At 46.3% G+C, this 8,044-nt stretch overlaps 1 protein-coding gene across 3 annotated transcripts in view; it reads right to left on the reverse strand.

The window, feature by feature from the left end:
* Positions 1-8,044, reverse strand: part of ARHGEF9 (Cdc42 guanine nucleotide exchange factor 9) — a 261,555-nt gene that overhangs the window by 134,222 nt on the left and 119,289 nt on the right. Inside the window, exon 1 of one of the 3 annotated variants that reach the window (XM_070759695.1) lies at positions 2,257-2,457. The exons of the other annotated variants lie outside the window; for them this stretch is intronic. The gene's annotated coding sequence lies outside the window, so the exon portion shown is untranslated. Of the gene's footprint in view, positions 1-2,256; positions 2,458-8,044 lie in introns of those variants that run through there. 3 annotated transcript variants of the gene reach the window in all.

The raw sequence follows: 8,044 nt of genomic DNA on the forward strand, positions 1-8,044 counted from the left end.
GAGAAGGAAGGAAGAAAGGAGGGAAGGAAGGAAGGAGGGAAGGAAAGAGAAGGAAGGAAGGAAGGAAAAGGAAGGAGAAGGAAGGAAAGAGAAGGAAGGAAGGAGGGAAGGAAGGAAGGAAGAAAAGAGAAGGAAGGAAGGAAGAAGAAGGAAGGAGAAGGAAGGAAAGAGAGGGAAGGAAGGAAAGAGAAGGAAAGAGAAGGAAGGAAGGAAGGAAAAGGAAGGAGAAGGAAGGAAAGAGAAGGAAGGAAGGAAGGAAAGAGAAGGAAGGAAGGAAGGAGGGAGGGAAGGAAGGAAAAGGAAGGAGAAGGAAGGAAAGAGAAGGAAGGAAGGAGAAGGAATGAAAGAGAAGGAAGGAAGGAAGGAAAGAGAAGGAAAGAGAAGGAAGGAAAGAGAAGGAAGGAAGGAAGGAGAAGGAAGGAGAAGGAAGGAAAGGGAAGGAAGGAAAGAGAAGGAAGGAAAGAGAAGGAAAGAGAAGGAAGGAAAGAGAAGGAAGGAAGGAAGGAAGGAAAAGGAAGGAGAAGGAAGGAAGGAAGGAAAGAGAAGGAAAGAGAAGGAAGGAAAGAGAAGGAAGGAAAGAGAAGGAAGGAAGGAGAAGGAAGGAGAAGGAAGGAAAGAGAAGGAAGGAAAGAGAAGGAAGGAAAGAGAAGGAAGGAAGGAAGGAAGGAAAGAGAAGGAAGGACAGAGAAGGAAGGAAGGAAGGAGGGAAGGAAGGAAGGAAAGGGAGGGAAGGAAGGAAGGAAAAGGAAGGAGAAGGAAGGAAAGAGAAGGAAGGAAGGAAGGAAAAGGAAGGAGAAGGAAGGAAAGAGAAGGAAGGAAGGAAGGAAAGAGAAGGAAGGAAAGAGAAGGAAGGAAGGAAGGAAAGAGAAGGAAGGAGAAGGAGAAGGAAGGAAAGAGAAGGAAGGAAGGAAGGAAAGAGATGGAAGGAAAGAGAAGGAAGGAAGGAGAAGGAAGGAAGGAGAAGGAAGGAGAAGGAAGGAAAGAGAAGGAAGGAAGGAAGGAAGGAAAGAGAAGGAAAGAGAAGGAAGGAAAGAGAAGTAAGGAAAGAGAAGGAAGGAAGGAAGGAGAAGGAAGGAGAAGGAAGGAAAGAGAAGGAAGGAAGGAAAGAGAAGGAAGGAAAGAGAAGGAAAGAGAAGGAAGGAAAGAGAAGGAAGGAAGGAAGGAAAAGGAAGGAGAAGGAAGGAAGGAAGGAAAGAGAAGGAAGGAAAGAGAAGGAAGGAAAGAGAAGGAAGGAAAGAGAAGGAAGGAAGGAGAAGGAAGGAGAAGGAAGGAGAAGGAAGGAAAGAGAAGGAAGGAAAGAGAAGGAAGGAAAGAGAAGGAAGGAAGGAAGGAAGGAAAGAGAAGGAAGGAAGGAAGGAAGGAAAGAGAAGGAAGGACAGAGAAGAAAGGAAGGAAGGAGGGAAGGAAGGAAGGAAAGGGAGGGAAGGAAGGAAGGAAGGAAAAGGAAGGAGAAGGAAGGAAAGAAAAGGAAGGAAGGAAAAGGAAGAAGAAGGAAGGAAAGAGAAGGAAGGAAGGAAGGAAAGAGAAGGAAGGAAAGAGAAGGAAGGAAGGAAGGAAAGAGAAGGAAGGAAGGAGAAGGAAGGAGAAGGAAGGAAAGAGAAGGAAGGAAGGAAGGAAGGAAGGAAAGAGACAGAAGGAAAGAGAAGGAAGGAAGGAGAAGGAAGGAAGGAAGGAGAAGGAAGGAGAAGGAAGGAGAAGGAAGGAAGGAAAGAGAAGGAAAGAGAAGGAAGGAAAGAGAAGGAAGGAAGGAAAGAGACAGAAGGAAAGAGAAGGAAGGAAGGAGAAGGAAGGAAAGAGAAGGAAGGAAGGAAGGAAAGAGAAGGAAGGAAAGAGAAGGAAGGAAGGAAGGAAAGAGAAGGAAGGAAGGAGAAGGAAGGAGAAGGAAGGAAAGAGAAGGAAGGAAGGAGAAGGAAGGAGAAGGAAGGAAAGAGAAGGAAGGAAGGAAGGAAGGAGGAAGGAAAGAGACGGAAGGAAAGAGAAGGAAGGAAGGAGAAGGAAGGAGAAGGAAGGAAAGAGAAGGAAGGAAGGAAGGAAAGAGAAGGAAGGAAAGAGAAGGAAGGAATGAAGGAAAGAGAAGGAAGGAAGGAAAGAAGGAAGGAAGGAAGGAAGGTAGGAAGGAAGGAAGGAAGGAAGGAAGGAAGGAAGGAAGGAAGGAAGGAAGGAAGGGTGTTTACACCAGGCTAAATGTAACATAAAGCTAAACATTACCATTTTGTGCTCTTCCTTTAATATGTTGACAATAGAACCTGTTTTTACCTTGGAAGCTCTATAGAGAGACGGTGTTCTGCTTCCTAACAGAGTGAAGACTGCTAGAAGAAACGTCTGCAAAAATCACTACTTTGCTATTGATCTCCCTAAGTCTGGAATCCAGTTATATGTGTGTATAACTAAAGTGGGCCACCATGATACTAGGTAATACATGTGGCAGAGTCACACCATGGAAACACACCTTTATCCGACTGGTTGGAGAGATCAATTAGCTGGAAAGTGCAAACTTCCACTTATATTATTTGCTATGATCTGTCAATATTTACAGATCCTATCCAAGCAACTAGCAGGCTACACAACCAGCAGAGTTTTTTAAAAAAACGATAGCAGGGTGGGGTTTTTTTAAAGAAGAAAACCAAAGGCAGAGGATCAAGTCCAGCTCCAAAGAGAACCAAGAGCTGACCTTCAGGGAAAGAGGGAAGATCCGTTACCAAAGCAACAAAAGGAAAATACTTGAGCCCAGAAGATGGAGGAGTGTTACAAAAATATCTCAGACGCCCCCGTACTTCAGATGAGCATAAAAGAGGGAGGACAACAGCCACAACCAGACTGGGAAGATCATGTGGTTATATATGTCTAAATAAAAACCCAGGCGGTCCTTGCTTAATGACCCACAACTGTGACCCTTGGCCTGTTGCTAAGGGCCACGGCTGCCCAGCAGTCAATCCCGTGATCGCAAAGGCCTCAGGACCCAAGTTTCCGCTCAGTTGTTGAGGGAGTCACTGGGGGTAAGCCAAGCACCACCTTCCTGCCCTCTATAGCAGTGTTTTTCAACCAGTGTGCCATGGCACACTAGTGTGCCGCTAGACATAGTCAGGTGTGCCGCGAAGCTCAGAGAGAAAGAAAGCAAGAGAGAGAGAAAGCAAGAGAGAGAAAGAGTGAGAGAGAGAAAAAGAACTAGAGAGAAAGAAAGCAAGAGAGAAAGAACAAGAGAAAGAGAGAGAGAGAGAGAAAGAAAGAGAAAAAGAGAGAGAAAGAAAGCAAGAGAGAGAGAGAGAATGAGAGGGAGGGAAGGAGAGAGAGAGAAAGACATAGAGGGACGTAGGGAGGGAGAGAGAAAAAGAGCAAAAAAGAGAGGAAGGAAGGAAGAGAAAGAAAGAGGGTTGGAGAGAGAGAGAAAGAGGAAGGAAGGGAGAGAAAGAGGGAGAGAGAAAGAAATAGAGCGAATGGGAAAAAGAGAGAGAATTTGTTTGTCCAAACTTTTTTTAGCTGCCCCCCCCCCCGCTCAATGTGCCCCAGGGTTTCGTTAATGTAAAAAAAGTGCCGCGGCTCAAAAAAGGTTGAAAATCACTGCTCTATAGTTGCGTTTCTGCGTTCTCTCTTAACTCTCCGTATTGGAAAAGCCCCCTAGGAAACCCTCAGGTGGGATCGCGGGACTGTGGGATGCTGCGATGGTCCATTAAGTCTAATAATAATAATAATAATTTATTGGATTTGTATGTCGCCCCTCCCCGTAGACTCGGGGCGGCTAACAACAATGATAAAAACAGGATCAGTTGTTAAAGCGAAACCGCCACAACTCTGACCGATGGCTGAACAAAGCAGTCAGCCTGCAAAGGACCCTCTGTAGTCTTCAGTCTTCCACGGAGTCTGTTTCCAGAAATGCCACCGGAAGCCCAGACCGGATGGAGCATCATATTTGGGCCACGTCAGCCGAATGGACATTGGAAAAGCCAGTCAGGCTGGGAGTGAGGAACAGAAAGGGGGGGAAGGGACACCCCTGGCGCCCACTGGCTGCACAATATAAATGAAGGGCGGTGTGTGTGGGGAGGCCGTGGTGGAGCTCAAGGGGGCCAACGAAGCTTCTGGGGTGAGAAGCTAAAACGTCTTGAAAAAGCACCTCTGGGAAGGGGGCAGTGAGAGGGGTCAAAGGTTGGAACACCACCAGCGCCGGGTCCCTCTTACCTGCATCAAGGTGTGCTGTGCGCACATCCTGGCGATTCGGGCCCTCGCCCGCGCATGTGATTTTGCTTCTGCGCAGGCACAGCAAGCAAAAAAGCGCCAAAATCTCATGAGGAGGCTCACGCGCAAGTGATTTTGGTGATTTTTTTTTTCACTGAAATCACCGAAATCTCGTGTGCGCAAGCATCCCCTGCTGAGATTTTGCTTCTGCGCAAGCACAGGAAGCAAAGAAGGGCCAACTTTCTTTTTTAAAAGATGGTGCCACCCAACAGACCAGCAAAGAACTCACCGGAGCGGTCGTGAGCAAATTGCGCAATCGGGGGGCAGCTACCGGGCTGGCAGCCCTCAATGCACCAGTACAAGGCCATCAGTGGACATGGCTCAACAGAGTCCATTTCTTGGTCTGCTCTTCCTTGCAGGGCTTACACCCCAACGCATCTGCAGAGTAACATGGTCTTCCGCCTCAACCATTGACCACCCTTGGAAGACGCATGTTTTCACAGTTCACCGAAAGCTTCACAGAAAAAAGAGAAATCCAGATATCTGAGGCTGGACTGGGCCAGAGAGGAAGGGGACATTGTCACGAAGGTTTCACAACCGAGAAGAGGGACCTTCAGCAAACTTCCCCATTTTGCTTCTATTCAGCCCAGAAATAAGAAATCTCACCTACATATCCAGCCTATGCGCCACAGATTGACACCATGACTGTGTGACAAAAGCTAAAATTTTCTATTATACTTTCTACGCTATATACCTGGTACATGGAATTTCACAACTAGACAACGTAAATAGATTCTCAAGGCCTTTACTCTGGCAAAAAAACTGATTTGCAACATTGGAAAGATAAATGAAGACCTGATTGGGCTGTTGTGGGTCACTTATAAGAGTAATAAAGGTAGGATCCTAATCAATAATAAATAATTCATATATTTCCCACCTATGAGTAGATTGCCTGTAGACAAGGACTTTGTATGGACAAGTGTAGTTCATTTACACAAAAAATACAGTACCGGTAAGTTTAAAGTCTGAATGTTATTTACGTAAAGGTTTCCTGTTCGGATATATCTGACTTAAGGGCACAATCTGGCCGGCTCTCCTTCTTAGAAACATAGAAACATAGAAGACTGACAGCAGAAAAAGACCTCATGATCCATCTATTCTGCCCTTATACTGTTTTCTGTATTTTATCTTAGGATGGATATATGTTTATCCCAGGCATGTTTAAATTCAGTTACTGTGGATTTACCACGTCTGCTGGAAGTTTGTTCCAAGGATCTACTACTCTTTCAGTAAAATAATATTTTCTCATGTTGCTTTTTATCTTTCCCCCAACTAACTTCAGATTGTGTCCCCTTGTTCTTGTGTTCACTTTCCTATTAAAAAAACTTCCCTCCTGGACCTAATTTAACCCTTTAACATATTTAAATGTTTCGATCATGTCCCCCCTTTTCCTTCTGTCCTCCAGACTATACAGATTGAGTTCACTAAGTCTTTCCTGATACGTTTTATGCTTAAGACCTTCCACCATTCTTGTAGACCGTCTTTGAACCCGTTCAAGTTTGTCAATATCTTTTTGTAGGTGAGGTCTCCAGAACTGAACACTGTATTCTAAATGTGGCCTCTTAGCCGAGGGCCCCTGCCTCGTCCAAAGACGTTTTCCCGTGGTCCTCTGCTCAGCCTGACTCTACGCTGGGGGGCCCTGGGACGCTGTTTCATCCCCATCAAAATGGCACCTCTTGATCTGCTCGGATGCTTTCAAACCGCAGGGGGAGCTGGGACCAGAAAGGGAGCTCGCCCCCTTGCAAGAAGCTCTGGTCTCGGACCTGCCCTGCAGCGTTCCAGTTGACAAGCTCAGCGTCTTTAACAGCTGAGCCATCAGGGAAGTATATTTAGAACTGCAACTGTTAATTGGTATAATGATATACTTTATTTCTTCTTCTTTTTTAAGCACTTGTGTATGTACATGAATTGCCCATTGGCAACCTTCCGTCTGGAGAGACACTGGGAGGAGTTCCTAGAACAGCACCTAGTGTGGCCAAAGGGGCCAAACCCAGAGTGACCATCCCTTTCACGCTGAGGGCAGACCCATCCGGCCCCCTTCGCTAGTTCCGGGGCTGCCTCTGTGCCCAAACAAGCATCTCCTCGGAAGGGAGAGGGTCCAGGTTGCGTCTTCAGCCTCCGAGATGACCGACCAGAGGTCAAGGTTTCCCAGCTGTTAGCATCCATCCCCAAGGCCTTTGGATCCCCCTTACAGAAGTCCTTCTATCGCCGCTGTGATGTTCTCCCCCTGAGGCACTTTCCCTGCCTTCATTCACCCTGCAGGAGATCTTCCGGAATCCGCCCACCATCCATTTTTGCGACAGGCCCAAGCCAGCACAGATGTTCAATGGTGTGCAGATACGCTAGAAATTCCAGCACGTTACAAGATATGCGCTATTGGGAAATCTGTCATGCCAGGATTCTTCGGAGACAGCGCACAGGGAAACATAGAAACATAGAAGTCTGATGGCAGAAAAAGACCTCATGGTCCATCTAGTCTGCCCTTATACTATTTTCTGTATTTTATCTTAGGATGGATATATGTTTATCCCAGGCATGTTTAAACTCAGTTACTGTGGATTTAACTACCACGTCTGCTGGAAGTTTGTTCCAAGGATCTACTACTCTTTCAGTAAAATAATATTTTCTCATGTGGCTTCTGATCTTTCCCCCAACTAACCTCAGATTGTGTCCCCTTGTTCTTGTGTTCACTTTCCTATTAAAAACACTTCCCTCCTGGACCTTATTTAACCCTTTAACATATTTAAATGTTTCGATCATGTCCCCCCTTTTCCTTCTGTCCTCCAGACTATACAGATCGAGTTCATGAAGTCTTTCCTGATACATTTTATGTTTAAGACCTTTCACCATTCTTGTAGGTATTCAACGTTCTCTCCTGCCGTGCACAATGGGCCCAAGACTCCATGCAATCCCAGAGTCTGCTCAGGACACGGGCTCCGTCCACCTGGATCTCTGGACGTTCTCTCAGCTCCTCATTAAATAGCCACACTCTCTTTCTGAGTCCAGAGAAGGGGGTGGCCGCTTTATTCGGCTGAGTATCCAGAGAGAGAGAGTGTGTGTTGGCAATGGTTGAGCCAAGATACACAAAGTCATGGACCACCTCCAATTCTAGTGCAAAGGTTCTAATATGGGAAGGCGCATCCACCTCCTGCCCCATAACTGTTTCCAGGCTACTTCATGCATTATGGCTATAATTAATATATAGTTATAGCCATAATGCATGAAGCAGCCTGGGAAAAAAAGCATTGTTTGTTTTTCTGCCCCCACGCCTGAAACTGGCCCTTCAGCAAGGAGAACCACCAAAACACTCCTCTCCCTCCTTCCACTTCTTGCAGCCGCCACGGGAGAATGCCACGGTGAACGGTACTGAAAGGAGCCAAGAGATCTAGCAAAGTGTGGAGACCCTGATGATATTACCTAGTTTGGTAATGAGACGTCTGCCAGAAAACCACCAAGGACCCCTCAGTTCAATCCTGAGCTACAAATATCCTTTAGACCAGTGTTTCCCAACCTTGGCAACTTGAAGATATCTGGACTTCAACTCCCAGAATTCCCCAGCCAGCAAACGCTGGCTGGGGAATTCTGGGAGTTGAAGTCCAGATATCTTCAAGTTGCCAAGGTTGGGAAACACTGCTTTAGACCACTACTCTCTCCCAGAAGAACCCCACCCTGCCTTTAGTCTATCTAGCCTAGGCCCATCGGAGGTGGTCTACAACAAGAGCTGGAAACAAGGTTTCCATTCATGCTGAACAGGTGACTGTCGAACAGTGAACCTCACACATTTATTCAAACTTCAGTTCATCTCTAAATTAGT

This window comes from Erythrolamprus reginae, chromosome 8 (genome assembly GCF_031021105.1).
Source record: "Erythrolamprus reginae isolate rEryReg1 chromosome 8, rEryReg1.hap1, whole genome shotgun sequence".
Taxonomy (NCBI): Eukaryota; Metazoa; Chordata; class Lepidosauria; order Squamata; family Dipsadidae; genus Erythrolamprus; species Erythrolamprus reginae.